The 16,463-nt window shown below is 41.3% G+C and overlaps 1 non-coding gene across 1 annotated transcript; it reads right to left on the bottom strand.

Annotated features, from left to right (window-relative positions):
* Nucleotides 1–9,178: 9,178 nt before the first annotated feature.
* Nucleotides 9,179–9,285, bottom strand: TRNAL-UAA (transfer RNA leucine (anticodon UAA)). Its single transcript has 2 exons — nt 9,248–9,285; nt 9,179–9,224 (listed from the first exon to the last, which is right to left on the bottom strand). It is a non-coding gene; the product is annotated as a tRNA-Leu (tRNA).
* Nucleotides 9,286–16,463: the final 7,178 nt, after the last annotated feature.

Genomic DNA, 16,463 nt, shown 5'->3' on the forward strand with positions numbered 1-16,463 from the left:
AGAAAGATCACTGGGTCTTTAGGCTGCTTTTTAAGGAGGAGATGAAGGCCTGGTAGTAAACAGCAATTGCTTGTGATACTCAAATTCTCTCTCAGAAAGATGATTCTGAAGGATCAAAGACTCAAGGCTGTATTTATTCTGTTCCAGAAAGAAAGAGATATGGTTTTGCCTCTTTTTGCCATTTGAGGAAAACGATGAGCTTTTTTCTAACCTAGGAAATATTCCATTTACCTTTTAGTGGGCCTTCTCCTCACGAATCTTTAAGAATGTATTTTCGTTGCTGTTGCATGCCCTTGAGTGGATTCCAATTCATAGCAACCCTACAGGACAGAGTAGAACCGCCTCACAGGTTTTCCTAACCTGTAATTTTTAGTGGAGCAGGTCTTCTAGTCTTTTCTCTGGCAGGCCTGCTAGTGAAACATGATTCCTGTGGTCAGGGAGGCTAAGAGTTCATTAGATAAAAAATTGATCATAAAAACAACAATTATAATATAGTTTCTTTAAGTCTACAGCTGGCTATTTTAGCCAGGACTCTTTAACTTGCAATTGATTTAAATGAACTACAGATTATTTTATCAGAAAGAAACACTTGTTAGCTCCCTTACATTGGCTTAGGTTGACACTAACTGTGCATTGGTAGCTTTTAGGAGGTTTCTTACAGTTGAATTTCCTATATTATTAACAATTCAGCTGCTTTATTTCCGTTTTTCCTGGGAAGCTTTCTTTTTAAATTCTCTGTATTTGTTAGTAGGGAGTTCCCCTATTCTGAGAAGGTAAGCATAATAAGGACTCTGATTCTTAGAGATTTGGCTTTAAGGAAACCCAAATAACCCATTGCCCTCTAGTCCACCTCATAGCAACCCTACAAGACAGCATAGAACTACCCTGTATGGTTTCTGAAGCTGTAATTTCTAGATCTTTCTCCTGTGGAGGAGTGCCTGGAGGGTTCGAACCCCTACCTTTCGGTGCTTTACCAGTATTCTAGGAAAAATAACTCTTGAAGTCACCTAACCAAGGGGAAAAGTAAGCAGCCAAGGTGGCAGTAATATTCGAACTCACTACCCCTGGTTTAAGACCAGGGGTCTAACCCTTGAAAAACCCAGCCTTAAAAAAAATCTAACCCGTTGAGGTCAAGTCACTTCCAACTCATAGCAACCCTATAGCTCCAAAAAAAAAAAAAAATTTTTTTTTTTTTTTTTTTTTTAGGAGGCAGCTATGACCCCCTTTGTCCTGAAGCTGATGACTGACACAGTCAAACACTGGCTTTTTAGTTTTATTTGGTTCCTAGAAAACTTGACGCTCCACCCTCATTCCCTCTCTGGCCTTCTGGGATGTTTTCAAACAAATTCCACACTCTCTGCAAGTTTTAACATCTCCTCCAAGGACTTTTGTCAGAAGAAGTACAGGGCCCCTAATAAGCATCCTGAGAGTCTGCTACTTTTGCTCCAATCCAGTGTAGTCGAGACTGGGGTTCTACACGTCGACAAGAAATGGTAATAACCGCCTGTTGGTTGCCAAGATAGGGAGTTTGGGGTGGGGTCTTCGGGGCCCTCTTGATTTTACTTACAGCCAGCCCCTCCGCTCTGCAGTACTTTTCTCAGGGGTTGGAGCCAAGATTTTCCGAACTTCAGTTCTTAGAGCCTTGGGGGAAAACACGCGAACTCTGTCTCATTTTTCCCTATACCAGAAATCAGAAGAAGTCGACTGAGCGGGGAGACTAGGGGTGCAGCAGTCTGGAAGGGGGAGCTGAGGCGACCTCCTGGGAACAGAAACCCAATCCAGAGGCTTCTCCTGTTGTGCCCTGGTCTTTGAGGCTGAAAGATTATTTCCAGCGTGGATCCAGGTCTGAAATCCTGGGGCTGTGTTTCGTATTCTCCACCGGGTGGCGTTGAAATCCACGCGCGTCGTGGAAAGAAACCAGAAAATTGTTAAAAGATAAATTCCGGTATTATTGGAGCTTTGAGGGGCGCTTCACAATAGCTATTCAGGGACTTGGTGTGGAAAAACAGCAACCATAATGTAAGGAGAGCAGAATAAAAACCAAACTCAACCGTGGATCCTAAACCTCCTGTTCCACGTCATGGGCCCAACGCTACAGGCCATCCGAAAAGGAGCAAGAATTGTTTTCCTCACTATCTTCATACTCAGAAAAACCCAGTGCCCTCGAGTTGATTCCGACTCCTAGCGACCCTATAGGACAGAGGAGAACTGACTCACAGAGTTTCCAAGGAGCGCCGGGCTGATTCCAACTGCCCACCCTTTGGTTAGCAGCGGTAGCACTTAAACCACTACAAAACCAAACCCAGTGCCTTCGAGTCGGTTCCGACTCCTAGTGACCATATAGGACAGAATAGAACTGGCCCATAGAGTTTCCAAGGAGCTCCTGGCAGATGAAACTGCTGACCCTTTGGTTAGCAGCCCTAGCACTTAACCACTGCGCCACCAGGGTTTCCACGCGCTAGTTCCCACCCACTGCCCTAGAGTCCATTCTGACTTCAGAGTCGCTAGTTAGGAGGTGGGAAATCCAGGCTCTGTGCATCTGTTCCATCTGGGGATACAGCTCTCTCGCCTTCCAGAAAAGAGGCTGCAAAATCTACTGTTTAAGATCATGCCAGTCAGTCAGCTCTTCAAAAGGTCTCAAAAGCAAAAAACCAAAACTGTTACCATGGAGTCCATTCTGACTCATAGAGATGTTGTAGGAGGGAGTAAAATTGCCCTATACGTTTAAAAGGAGTAGCCTGTGGTTTCCAACTGTCGGATTTCCAACCTTTCCGATTAGCAGCCATACCTCTCAACCTCTGCACTACCAGGGCTACCAAAAGCCTTTGCACGGTAAGAAAAGCAATCACACACTCCCCCCTTCACTCTTTAGGTCAAGGACAGACAAAATAATCTCCCATGTGACCTGGAGTTCATAAATGCAAAGGATGGGAAAACAAAACAAAACAAGAAGTGAGCATATTAATGCAGCTGAGAGTGAGGAGAAATGAGGGGGTGAGGGGCGATTTTTGTCACTGTTCTCCAGCAGCCAGTTTACTGAGCTTTTTAGGATTTGGGGAATCAATTAAATCAGGATTCAGAAAATATAGGACCTGGCCTGGCCCATTGTTTATGTGACAATAAGCCGGATACTTAATTGTTCCAAACTTTTCTGTATTGTTATTTATTTCCACCTCTTGTACAAAAGAAAATCTTTGCCTAAATGGAACTACTTGTAATGAGTGTTTGCAGAGCAAATATTGCACTGATTTCCAAATCTAGGACTATGTTCAAAAGAGGAAATCGAAAATGCAAGAACGTTACTGTTCATGTCACAGACTTTCTTGTTGTGGTAGGCCCAGTCCTTGAAGCTCCTGCCCACAACTGGTCAGGAAGGGACGGATGAGAAGTGGACTTGGGTATATCTAGGCTGCAGCAGTATATTGACAGGGACTGCCAGAAATTCAAGCTGCATTTGGAAGAGCATGTGTAACAACGGATATCGTTGCTGATGTCAGATGAATCTTGGCTAAAAGCAGAGCACGCCAGAAAAACGTTTACCTGTATTTTGTTGACTATGTAAAGGCATTCGACTGTGTGGATCATAACAAATGACAGGTAACAATTCGAAGAATGGGAATTCCAGAACACTTAATTGTGCTCATGCAGAACCTGTACATAGACCAAAAGGCAGTCTTTCAAACAGAACAAGGGGATACTGCGTTGTTAAAAATCAGGAAATGTATCTGTCAGCACCGTATCCTTTCAATATATTTATTCGATCTGTGTGCTGAGTAAATTATTGGAGAAGCTGGACTATAGAAAGAATAACATGGCATCAGAAATAGAGGAAGACTCATGGTAGACATTCACACACTACTGGAAATCATGGCCTAGCCAAGTTGACACACACATTTTGCGGGACTCAACTCAATCCTTGACAACCCATTGACAACGTACAATGTGCAGATGGCACAAACCTACTTGCTGAAAATGAAGAGAATTTGAAGCACTTACTGATGAAGACCAAAGACTACAACCTGCAGTATGGATTACAGTTCCACATAAAGAAAACAAAAATCTTCACTACTGGACCAATAAGCAACATTATGATAAATAGAAAACATATTGAAATTGTCAAGAATTTCATTTTACTTGCATTCATGATCAATGCACGTGGAAACAGAGGTCAAAAAATAAATTGACGTATTGCCTCGGGCAAGTCTGCTGCAAAAGCCCTCTTTAAAGTGTTCAAAAGCAAAGATATCACTTTGAGAACTAACGTGAGTCTGACCCAAGCCATAAGATTTTCAGTCATCTCATATTCATGGAAAATGTGAACAATGAAAAAGGAAAATCAAAGAAGAATTGATGCTTTGAATTGTGGTATTGGAGAAGAATATTGAATATACCTCAGACTGCCAGAAGAAAGAACAAATTTATCTTGGAAGAAGTACAGCCAAAATGCTCCTTAGAAGAGAGGTTGGTGAGAATTCAGCTCACATACTTTGGACATGTTATAGGAGGGGCCAGTCCCTGGAGAAGGACATCATGTAGAGGGTCAGCACAAAAGATGAAGACCCTCAAAGAGATGGACTGACACAGTGGCTGCAACAATGATTGTGAGGATGGCGCAGGAATGGAGACTGTTCTTTTCTGCTGTGCATGGGGTTGCTACGTCAGAATCGACTCAACAGCACATAACAACAACAGCAGTTGTATTAATCAGTATTCCAGCAGGAAGCAGGTCATGCATTCAAAGAGTGTATTGAGGGGAGATCATTGAAAGGCCTCTTTATAGAGTTAAGGAAACTAATAAGATGTGAGGAAACCCTGAGGGATCAGAACACTGGAAGTCTCTAGCATCCCTATGCATAAAGGGGTGGGGGAAGGAGTGGAGTTGCCAGAACCTGGCAAGAGCTCTCGCCATGGGAGAGGAGTCACCCATCAGGAGCTGTGCCCATGGGAGAAACACAGCCTCGAAGGAATGAGAAGAAAGAATATTTGTATCTACCTCTCTCTCTTCCTGCCACCTGATCTCTTGCTAGTGCTTCCCATTGGAATTCTGAATCCAACCAGAAGCCAGGGACCAAGAAAGCCCAAGTAAAGCAGCCTTCCAAGGTAAAGAGCAGAGCAGAAAGTGGACCTGGATGGGCAAATGGAGAATAAATCAGCACACTGGTGTTGTAATTTGTGTGACAGCTTCCTACTTTTGGTTGGGCATGAATTTCTATTCAACATAAATCTTGGATAATAAGGTAAATTGGAAGTTGAGCAGCTTATAGGAAATATTTACTTCTAGACATTTTTTGTTAGGGGCATAGCCATTGTAAGAAGGATTACAAATATATTTGCCATAAACTTTCACAAAGTTAGGATGCATCCATCAAATATAGATTCCTCCCAACAGATGCACCCCGGTGAGACTAGTGTGCAGAATGCATATCTTCTGTCCAGTAAGGCTGAAGAGGCACCTGTTTCTGGGGAGGATGTGGTGAAGGTCTGTCTCAAGCTATACATTGGTTTATGCCAAGCAGCCAGGTAAGGATGCAGTGATATTTCTCGGTTGTACTGTTTCTGCTGAAGGGCAACATAGTCTGTTTCTCTTGGGGAGTCTGGGAGGTTCAGAACACTATTTTGTAAACCTCCTTCTACTTATACTCTGTCTTGGTTATCTAGCGCTGCTATAACAGAAATTCCACAAGTGGATGGCTTTAACAAAGAGAAGTTATTCTCCCACAGTAGGCTAAAAGTCTGAATTCAGGGCACCAAATGTAGTGGAAAGCCTTCTCTCTCTGTGTCACCTCTGGAGGAAGGTCCTTGTCATCAATCTTCCCTTGATCTAGGAACTTCTCTGCACAGGAACCCCAGGTCCAAAGAATGAGCTCTGCTCTCGGTGATGTTTTTTGGTGGTATGAAGCCTCCCACTCTCTGCTTGCTTCTCTTATCTTTAATCTCTTGTAAGATAAAAGGTGATGTGGGCCACACCCCAGGGAAACTCCCTTTACATTGGATCAGGGATGTTACCTGAGTAAGGGTGCTACATCCCACCTTAATCCTCTTTAACATAAGCTAATCTATTTTGGGGGGGGGTAATCTGGCCTCATTAACCACAGGCAGAGATTAAGATTTACAATGCTTTCAGAAGTTACGCCAAATGGAGGAGAACCACACAATACTGGGAATCGTGGCATAACCAAGTTGACACATAATTTGGGATGCACAATTCAATCCATGACATACTCCTATAACGAATTCTCTTTGTAAAATGCGTAATAATGATCTATATTCTGATGTCGTAATGTTTCTCTAATACCAAACCAAAAAAAAAAAAAAAAACAATTGCCGTCAATCAATTGCAACTCATCATGACACCACGTGTTGCAGAGTAGAACTGAGCTCCATGGAGTTTTCAAGCCTATGACGTTTCGGAAGCAGATCACCTTTTCTGAGATGACTCTGGGTGTGTTTGAGCCTCTAACTTTTCAGTTAGCAGCTAAGTGTTTAACCATTTGCACCACCAAGGACTCATTTCTCTAATACTGATGGTCAGCAAAGTTGTCGACTAGAGAACATCAGTTACTGGTTCACAAAAATGTAACCTTGCAGCAGAATATAATTGAATGCACTACGGCGTTCATTAAGGAACTCTTTCTACAACTTAAAAATAAATAAATCATCAATCGATCAATAGAAGTAAACAAAATGCTTAGTAATACAATTGGTTTACATTCTGACACAACCTGTGTATATCAAAATGGTGCTGACTGGTAGCAAACACATGATCTGCAAACCACATTTTCAGTGGCTGTGCTCTACATCAGATTCTGTGGAGATATCATCATAGTCATTTACTTCAAAATGGCAAGTACACACTGACAGTGATCAAAAACATTGGTATGACACATTGGTAACTAGCTGGTTCTGTTGGACTAAGTGATGGTTCACAAAGCAATGTCCCAATTTTGTAATCCAGTAGTTCCTTTTGAAGGCAGGTATCTGACAAACAGGGCTCAACTAGAATTCATAACATCTCTCCTTAAACCTAAAGAAAGCCCAATGTGGTCATAATTGTTACAGCCTTTTCAACTCCCTAACAGGTAATGGAAGAAGCACTTTTGCCTCCTCATTTGTAGGAGGGGAAGGAGGCAGCAGTAGAAGCTGAGAAGGTATAGATACATTTCTAGCTAGGCATAAATAACTTTAGCTAGGTTCAAAGAGGCTGGAAGGAACTCCCAAGAGTGCCAAAGATTCCATAAACCAGCCATTCTATTTTGCTTCCAGGAAGAGTCAGAACACAAGAGCTTATTGGCCTTGTGGGAAGTCTGCAGATAGTATTCTTCACCTTCGTAGTAGTTGGGTCGGTACTGGGTTGTTGGGTTAGTACTGGGTAGGTAAAGAAACATATTACAGTGCACCACAGTGCAGAAAGAAGGCTAATAGAGCTTCCAGTGCAGCACGATTCAGTGGTAGTGTGCTTAGTTCTCTGCTTTCCGTAGAGCTCGAAGCCCTAGATTCATACCCCAAACCACTCTAAGTCATACTGCTCCATAAATGGAATCTTGTCCAGAATAGAGAGAAATTGTTAGCCTGAGAAGCCTGGAGTTGGTTCCAAAATAAGCAGGTCTGGATCCTTTCCCTTCCCCTAATGTCAAATATGAACACAAGCTCTCAGTCTTGTTTGAAATTTGAGCTCCATTATTTGAATTTTTTTCTTTCTCTTTTATAGTGTTAATTTATGATATTATATTTTAGTCATGATTATCGTTGCACAATTATGGTTGCATTAGAAATTGCCTGAAAACCCAGGGTCATAAAACAGTAACATTGGTTTGTTCAAAAATCTGTGATTTGACAGGCTTGCGGGGGTGGGTAGGTGGAATAGCTCATATGGGATCCACTCAGCTAGGGTGGGTTGAAAGCTGAGGCTAGAATCATCTGAATGGTTGTTCATTCATCAGTCTGTTTGTGGCAGGACTTGAATCCTTCTGAGGTCTGAACAAAGGGTTTTACAATCATGCCCTTAGCTTCATCTTTAGACCCTGCTTTTCTCAACAATGCCTTAGGTCTGATGTTTTCCTGGAAGCATTTTTGTTAATTGAAGCATTGTTTGTCATCTGGAGAGGCTGAAACTGAGACAGTTTTATTTTTTAATAACGACCAAGTCATGGCTCCTTTAAAATTAAAGATTCTTTCTTTAGTTTATCTCACTGTCTCATAGGCACACACCCTTTTTACTGTAGGCAGCTAGAAAAAGCCAGGGGTCACCTTCAACACTTTGCCTGGAAATATTCTTAGCTAAATCAAATATACCTAAATCTTTAGGTATATATTCTTACTTTCTGCATTACCACAGTGACAGTATTGCTAAACTTTCTGTCTGTAGATAACGAGGGCCCCCTTTTCTTCTGCTTCTAATATTTTCCTCATTCTCCTGACTAGGCAGCAGATATAAACAGTCTTCCTGTTTTGGGCCCCTTTCACTAACAGTCTCCTGAAGGTCTTGCCAGTTTCCACTTGCTGCCTAGTCCCAAAGCCACATGCCTTGGGGTGTGTTACAGCAGTATCTCATTTTCAGGTAAAGATATATAGATACATATCTGTATTAGTTTGTGCCCATTATGGATTTACTGACTTTCAGCCCCAAATCATCCTTTTACCTGCTTTGTGAAAATATATCTGGGTCTTAAAATATTTTTCCTTTGCTTCCTAGTACTGAGGATTTACCTGGAGAGACTGCAAGACAAAGAGGGTTTTGCTCCCTGGTGTTCAGGAGATGCTTGGCCTGGGGCATCCCCAGTGCTCTTGCCCCATGCATGGCTTTCTCCTGCATCAGAAGGTCTAAATTTCGTCTGAATGGCTCTGGAAACTTTCCAGAATTCTCCAGTTCAGGACTTTTCATTTGTCGACTGTTTGGTTTGAGTTGCGCTGGGACGTTGGCAAGAGTATTCAGGGCTGGGCCTCTTTGAGGCAGAAAGGGTTGCACTATGGACACTGGGAAGAGAGTGAAGGTCCAGAAACGGAGAGTGATGGCCCAGTACTTGGGGGCCCCCAAACCGGGCGACCCCGAAAGGGCGAGCGAGTGTGATCTCAAAGGCAGGAGGAGAGTTAAGGCGGCCAAGACCTAGAAGAAACCTTAGGTGTTGAGGGCCCGAAGGTTAAACTTTGAATAGACCCTGACCGTAACAAAAGAAAACCGTGTCAGAAGTGGGATTCGAACCCACGCCTCCAGTTGGAGACCAGAAACCCCAAACGAAGAAAGGGATACCTTAAGTCTGGTGCCTTAGACCACTTGGCCATCCTGACACTGCGTGTAGCACTTACACATGATGACAACCGTACTTTATGATGGATGTTGCCTTCAAGACAGGAAAAGATTATTTCTAAAAACATTAAAGCAGGAAAGAACACATTTTACAGGGAACCTGAGACTTGCCCTGGAGAACAGATTTAACGCAGTTCTAAAGACCGGAGCCTAAAGACTGCAGCCTACGCCACGCCACCCACCCCACAGGCCGTTTTCCCACTGCTCCCCTTCCCCCCAGCCCAGACTGCCCAGAAAGACCGCGAGTTACAACATCAGCTTTAAGGAGTAGAGGACGCAGGACGCGGATTTGAAAGACGTTTCGACAAAAAAAAAGAATTGTCGAAACGTCTTTCAACAGCTTTTCCCGAGGCTTACAGTATCTCTCGCCCATATTTTATTTTAAGACGTTGTATTAGTGGGGACTGAACCCGTACGCCGAACTTAAGTATTCGCCGAACAATTCTATTGTCGGCATTTTTACTTCCGGAAGTGAAGGCGGATTGCGTGACCATTTTCCACACTCCTCCAGTTTCCTTCCCTACGCACGCCCTCCGTAACCCAAACTCTCTTTCCTTTTCTTTTCTTACCTTTTTCTTCTTGCCCTTTCCTTTCTGTCATATACCATACCCCTTCTATTCTTTCTGCCGTCCGTGGGAGACAGGATGGGAAGGGAAATCAGCGCGGTCATAGGTTACAGAATAATAAATAGAAATACGAGCCCAGAGACAAAAACAACAAAAAGATCTTTGTCTTGGAATAAAATCTTAACATAGGTAGATAGACAGACAGACAGTTGGATAATAAATTATAGATAGGTACATCCCTAGAGGTTCGGTTCAGGTGAGAGGCATTCATTCACTGTTCACTTTCCATCCTGTCTCACAGTAACGTTTTATTAGTTACACCCTCAAATTGATAGTTTCAGAGACTTCATTTTCTGTGGAAGACATCGAAATATTGTATGCATGGACTGGCAACTACTAACGTAAATCCTAATTTGTGTGCCCAATGATCAGGGTAAGTTGTTTTATTTTGTTTCTTTCTGCTTTCCTCCCTACCCCAGTCCTCATATGAAGAACATAAATATTGTTTTGAAAGCAATGGAAAGCAGTAGGAAATGTGAGGTCTGGAATTAGGTGTAAGTAATTTATGCTTCATTTACTTAATAAAGTGTGATATTTTACATTACTTTGACTCTCTGGGAACCCTTTCTTCACCGTTTAAGTAAAGATAACCAAGCAGTAAGGAATAGAAGAAAGATTCAGAACAAAAGCAAGATAATACATTAAAAAAAAAAAAAAACCTAACCATGTTGATAAGTGAGGAGTGGGTTATGGTAGAATTAGAACAATCACTATATGCAACCCCCAGAGAAATAATAGGCCTAGGCGAAGTGCATTGACAATCTTAAAACCATTAGACAAAGGGTTATTGGAAAATAACAGATGTGCATGGTACTAAAGTTATCACCCCACATATTACTTGCCAATTGGAAAGGGAAAAAATGAAGAACCCTGGGAGCACCACTTTATTGTCACTATCATTGGGGTATCCTGACAAATGACTCCTGAAGTGAAGTAAGTACTATATAAAATACACATTTCAGGCCAAAAATGTTGAACGTGAACCTACTCAATTAATTGAAATGATATAACCAATTCTTTAGACTTCCAGTGTACAAGAAATAGAGGAATAAATTAAAAGATTGCGTAAGGAGACAATGAGAGAAATCCAGAAGGTAGGGCATTCCAGGAGACAATTGGCCTGGACTTTTTTTTTTTTTAAGTCAATGTCAAAACAAAGAAAAACAACGAACAGTGATGGGACGCTGGTCTAGACTAAAAGAGATTAAGAGAACAAACAAATGCAATGAATGACCTTGATTGGATCCTGGTTAGAAAAAGCGTTTCTGAAAGATGTTGTTATTAGTTACTGTCAGTTATTATTAAGTCCTTATTAAAACAAAAAATGGCATGGAATAGATGATATATGGCAACAGAGAGCCCATTGCAAAAACCTAGAAGCATCTATACTTATGGTCAACTGGTTAAGGCAATGGACTAGAAATCCATTGTGGTCACCCCAAGGGACTACAAACAGTGACTTTTGTGTCTTCATTTCACTCTCTGATCATGAATTACCATACTGCATTGAAAGCTACTTTTAAAAATATTAATCTTTCTCTTGTATCCTTTAAAAGTTCCTAAAAATGGATTTCTCATTGCCCTGGAAGGAATTATTTTGGATGACCATACTCTGTCAAGTGAATCAGTAGAACCTTGTTTTGTTTCAGTTCTTAGGTTTCTCAGATTCAAAATCCCAATGACTGAATGTCATGAGTTGAACTATTTTCCCCCAAAAGTGTGTGTATCACCTTGGTTAGGCCATGATTCCCAGAATTGTGTGGTTGCCTTCCACCTTGTGATTGTAATGTTATGTTGAAAGGATTGGTGTGGGATTGCAGTGTGGGTCAGGTCACCTCCCTGATCCAAGGTAAAGGGAGTTTCCCTGGGGTGTGTCCCACACCACCTTTTATATCTCAAGAGATGAAAGGAAAGGGAAGCCAGCAGAGAGTTGGGGGCCACATGCCACCAAGAAAGCAGCACAAGGAGCAGAGTGCGTCCTTCAGACTCGGGGTCCCTACACCTGAGAAGCTCCTCAACCAGAAGACTGAGGACAAGGACATTGCTCCAGAGCCAACAAAGACAGAAAGCCTTCCCCTGGAGCTGACACCTCGAATTCAGACTTGTAACCTACCAGACTGTGAGAGTATAAATTCATCTTTGTTAAAGCCATCCACTTTTGGTTTTTCTGTTCTAGCAGTACTAGATGACTAAGACACTGAGGAAAGCAAGCTAAAAGAAGGGCTTCACACAGTCACCTTTAGAAAAACACAGAAACCCCACCACTTCCTTTTTCTATAGGCCTAACAGGCGTAGCACTTGATTTGGGATGCAATGTCACCTAAATCAAGAAATTTGGAAGATGGCTACCTATTCAACTGACTGGAAGAGATCCATATTTGTACCCATTCCAAAGAAAGCAGATCCAACAGATGGCAGAAATTATCTAACAATATCGTTATATAATACACAAGTAAAATTTTGCTGAAGATCATTGAAAAGTGGTTGTAGCAGCACTTTGACAGATAACTGCCAGAAATTCAAGCCAGATTCAGAAGAGGATGTGGATTAAGGGATATCAGATATCAGATCATGACCGAAAGCAGAAAATATGAGAAAGATGTTTCCCTGTGTTTTATTTCCTTCTTTTTGAAAATGGGTTTTTAGCTTTACTTAATTTTTTTTAATTAACTTTTATCAAGCTTCAAGTGAACATTTACAAATCCAATGAGTCTGTCACATGTAAGTTTACATACATCTTACTCCCTTCTCCCACTTGCTCTCCCCCTATTGAGTCAGCCCCTTCAGTCTCTCGTTTCGTGCCAATTTTGCCATCTTCCCTCTCTCTCTATCTTCCCATCCCCCCTCCAGTCAAGAGTTGCCAACACACTCTCCAGTGTCCACCTGATTTAATTAGCTCACTCTTCATCAGCATCTCTCTCCCCGCTGCTGACCAGTCCCTTTCATGTCTGATGAGTTGTCTTCGGGGATGGTTCCTGTCCTGTGCCAACAGAAGGTCTGGGGAGCATTGCCGCCGGGATTCCTCCAGTCGCAGTCAGACCATTAAGTATGGTCTTTTTATGAGAATTTGGGGTCTGCATCCCACTGATCTCCTGCTCCCTCAGGAGTTCTCTGTTGTGCTCCCTGACAGGGCAGTCATCGATTGTGGCCAGGCACCAACTAGTTCTTCTGGTCTCAGGATGATGTAGGTCTCTGGTTCATGTGGCCCTTTCTGTCTCTTGGGTTCTTAGTTGTCGTGTGACCTTGGTGTTCTTCATTTTCCTTTGCTCCAGGTGGGTTGAGACCAATTGATGCATCTTAGATGGCCGCTTGTTAGCATTTAGGGACCCCAGATGCCACATTTCAAAGTGGGATGCAGAATGTTTTCATAATAGAATTATTTTGCCAGTTGACTTAGAAGTCCCCTCAAACCATGTTCCCCAGACTCCCGCCCCTGCTCCGCTGACCTTTGAAGCATTCATTTTATCCCGGAAACTTCTTTGTTTTAGTCCAGTCCAATTGGGCTGACCTTTCTTGTATTGAGTGTTGTCTTTCCCTTCACCCAAAGCAGTTCTTATCTACTGATTGATCAATAAAAAACCCTCTCCCTCCCTCCCTCCCTCCCCCCTTCGTAACCACAAAAGTATGTGTTCTTCTCAGTTTTTTCTATTTCTCAAGAGCTTATAATAGTGGTCTTATACAATATTTGTCCTTTTGCCTCTGACTCATTTCGCTCAGCATAATGCCTTCCAGGTTCCTCCATGTTATGAAATGTTTCAGAGATTCGTCACTGTTCTTTATCGATGCATAGTATTCCATTGTGTGAATATACCACAATTTATTTACCCATTCATCCATTGACGGACACCTTGGTTGCTTCCAGCTTTTTGCTATTGTAAACAGAGCTGCAATAAACATGGGTGTGCATATATCTGTTTGTGTGAAGGCTCTTGTATCTCTAGGGTATATTCCGAGGAGTGGGATTTCTGGGTTGTATGGTAGTTCTATTTCTAACTGTTTAAGATAACGCCAGATGGATTTCCAAAGTGGTTGTACCATTTTACATTCCCACCAGCAGTGTATAAGAGTTCCAATCTCTCCGCAGCCTCTCCAACATTTATTATTCTGTGTTTTTTGGATTAATGCCAGTCTAGTTGGTGTGAGATGCAATCTCATCGTAGTTTTAATTTGCATTTCTCTAATGGCTAATGATCAAGAGCATTTTCTCATGTATCTCTTGGCTGCCTGAATATCTTCTTTAGTGAAATGTGTGTTCATATCCTTTGCCCACTTCTTGATTGGGTTGTTTGTCTTTTTGTGGTTGAGTTTTGACAGAATCATGTAGATTTTAGAGATCAGGCGCTGGTCGGAGATATCATAGCTGAAAATTCTTTCCCAGTCTGTAGGTGGTCTTTTTACTCTCTTGGTGAAGTCTTTAGATGAGCATAGGTGTTTGATTTTTAGGAGCTCCCAGTTATCTGGTTTCTCTTCATCATTTTTGGTAATGTTTTGTATTCTGTTTATGCCCTGTATTAAGGCTCCTAGGGTTGTCCCAATTTTTTCTTCCATGATCTTTATCGTTTTAGTCTTTATGTTTAGGTCTTTGATCCACTTGGAGTTAGTTTTTGTGCATGGTGTGAGGTATGGGTCCTGTTTCATTTTTTTGCAAATGGATATCCAGTTATGCCAGCACCATTTGTTGAAAAGACTATCTTTTCCCCAATTAACTGACACTGGGCCTTTGTCAAATATCAGCTGCTCATACATGGATGGATTTATATCTGGATTCTCAATTCTGTTCCATTGGTCTATGTGCCTGTTGTTGTACCAGTACCAGGCTGTTTTGACTACTGTGGCTGTATAATAGCTTCTGAAATCAGGTAGAGTGAGGCCTCCCACTTTCTTCTTCTTTTTCGGTAATGCTTTGCTTATCCGTGGGTTCTTTCCCTTCCATATGAAATTGGTGATTTGTTTCTCTATCCCCTTAAAATATGACATTGGAATTTGGATAGGGAGTGCGTTAAATGTATAGATGGCTTTTGGTAGAATAGACATTTTTACTATGTTAAGTCTTCCTATCCATGAGCAAAGTATGTTTTTCCACTTAAGTATGTCCTTTTGAATTTCTTGTAGTAGAGCTTTGTAGTTTTCTTTGTATAGGTCTTTTACATCCTTGGTAAGATTTATTCCTAAGTATTTTATCTTCTTGGGGGCTACTGTGAATGGTATTCATTTGGTTATTTCCTCTTCGGTGTTCTTTTTGTTGATGTAGAGGAATCCAAGTGATTTTTGCATGTTTATTTTATAACCTGAGACTCTGCCAAACTCTTCTATTAGTTTCAGTAGTTTCTGGAGGATTCCTTGGGGTTTTCTGTGTATACGATCATGTCATCTGCAAATAGTGATAGCTTTACTTCCTCCTTGCTAATCCAGATACCCTTTATTTCTTTGTCTTGCCTAATTGCCCTGGCTAGGACTTCAAGTACGATGTTGAATAAGAGCGGTGATAAAGGGCATCCTTGTCTGGTTCCCGTTCTCAAGGGAAATGCTTTCAGGTTCTCTCCTTTTAGAGTGATATTGGCTGTTGGCTTTGCATAGATGCCCTTTATTATGTTGAGGAATTTTCCTTCAATTCCTATTTTGGTAAGAGTTTTTATCATAAATGGGTGTTGAACTTTGTCAAATGCCTTTTCTGCATCTATTGATAAGATCATGTGGTTTTTATCTTTTGTTTTATTTATGTGATGGATTACATTAATGGTTTTTCTGATATTAAACCAGCCTTGCATACCTGGTATAAATCCCACTTGATCAGGGTGAATTACTTTTTGATGTGTTGTTGGATTCTATTGGCTAGGATTTTGTTGAGGATTTTTTCATCTATCTTCATGAGGGATATAGGTCTATAATTTTCTTTTTTTGTAATGTCTTTACCTGGTTTTGGTATCAGGGAGATGGTAGCTTCATAGAATGAGTTGGGTAGTATTCCGTCTTTTTCTATGCTTTGAAATACCTTCAGTAGTAGTGGTATTAAGTCTTCTCTGAAGGTTTGGTAGAACTCTGCAGTGAAGCCGTCCGGGCCAGGACTTTTTTTTGTTGGGAGTTTTTTGATTACCGTTTCAATCTCTTTTTTTGTTATGGGTCTATTTAGTTGTTCTACTTCTGAATGTGTTAGTTTAGGTAGGTAGTGTTTTTCCAAGAATTTATCCATTTCTTCTAGGTTTTCAAATTTGTTAGAGTACAATTTTTCGTAGTAATCTGAAATGATTCTTTTAATTTCATTTGGTTCTCTTGTGATGTGGTCCTTCTCGTTTCTTAATTCGGGTTATTTGTTTCCTTTCCTGTATTTCTTTAGTCAGTCTAGCCAATGGTTTATCAATTTTGTTAATTTTTTCAAAGAACCAGCTTTTGGCTTTGTTAATTCTTTCAATTGTTTTTCTGTTCTCTAATTCATTTAGTTCAGCTCTAATTTTTATTAATTGTTTTCTTCTGGTGCCTGATGGGTTCTTTTGTTGCTCACTTTCTATTTGTTCAAGTTGTCGGGACAGTTCTCT

This window comes from Elephas maximus, chromosome 1 (assembly GCF_024166365.1).
Source record: "Elephas maximus indicus isolate mEleMax1 chromosome 1, mEleMax1 primary haplotype, whole genome shotgun sequence".
NCBI lineage: Eukaryota > Metazoa > Chordata > Mammalia > Proboscidea > Elephantidae > Elephas > Elephas maximus.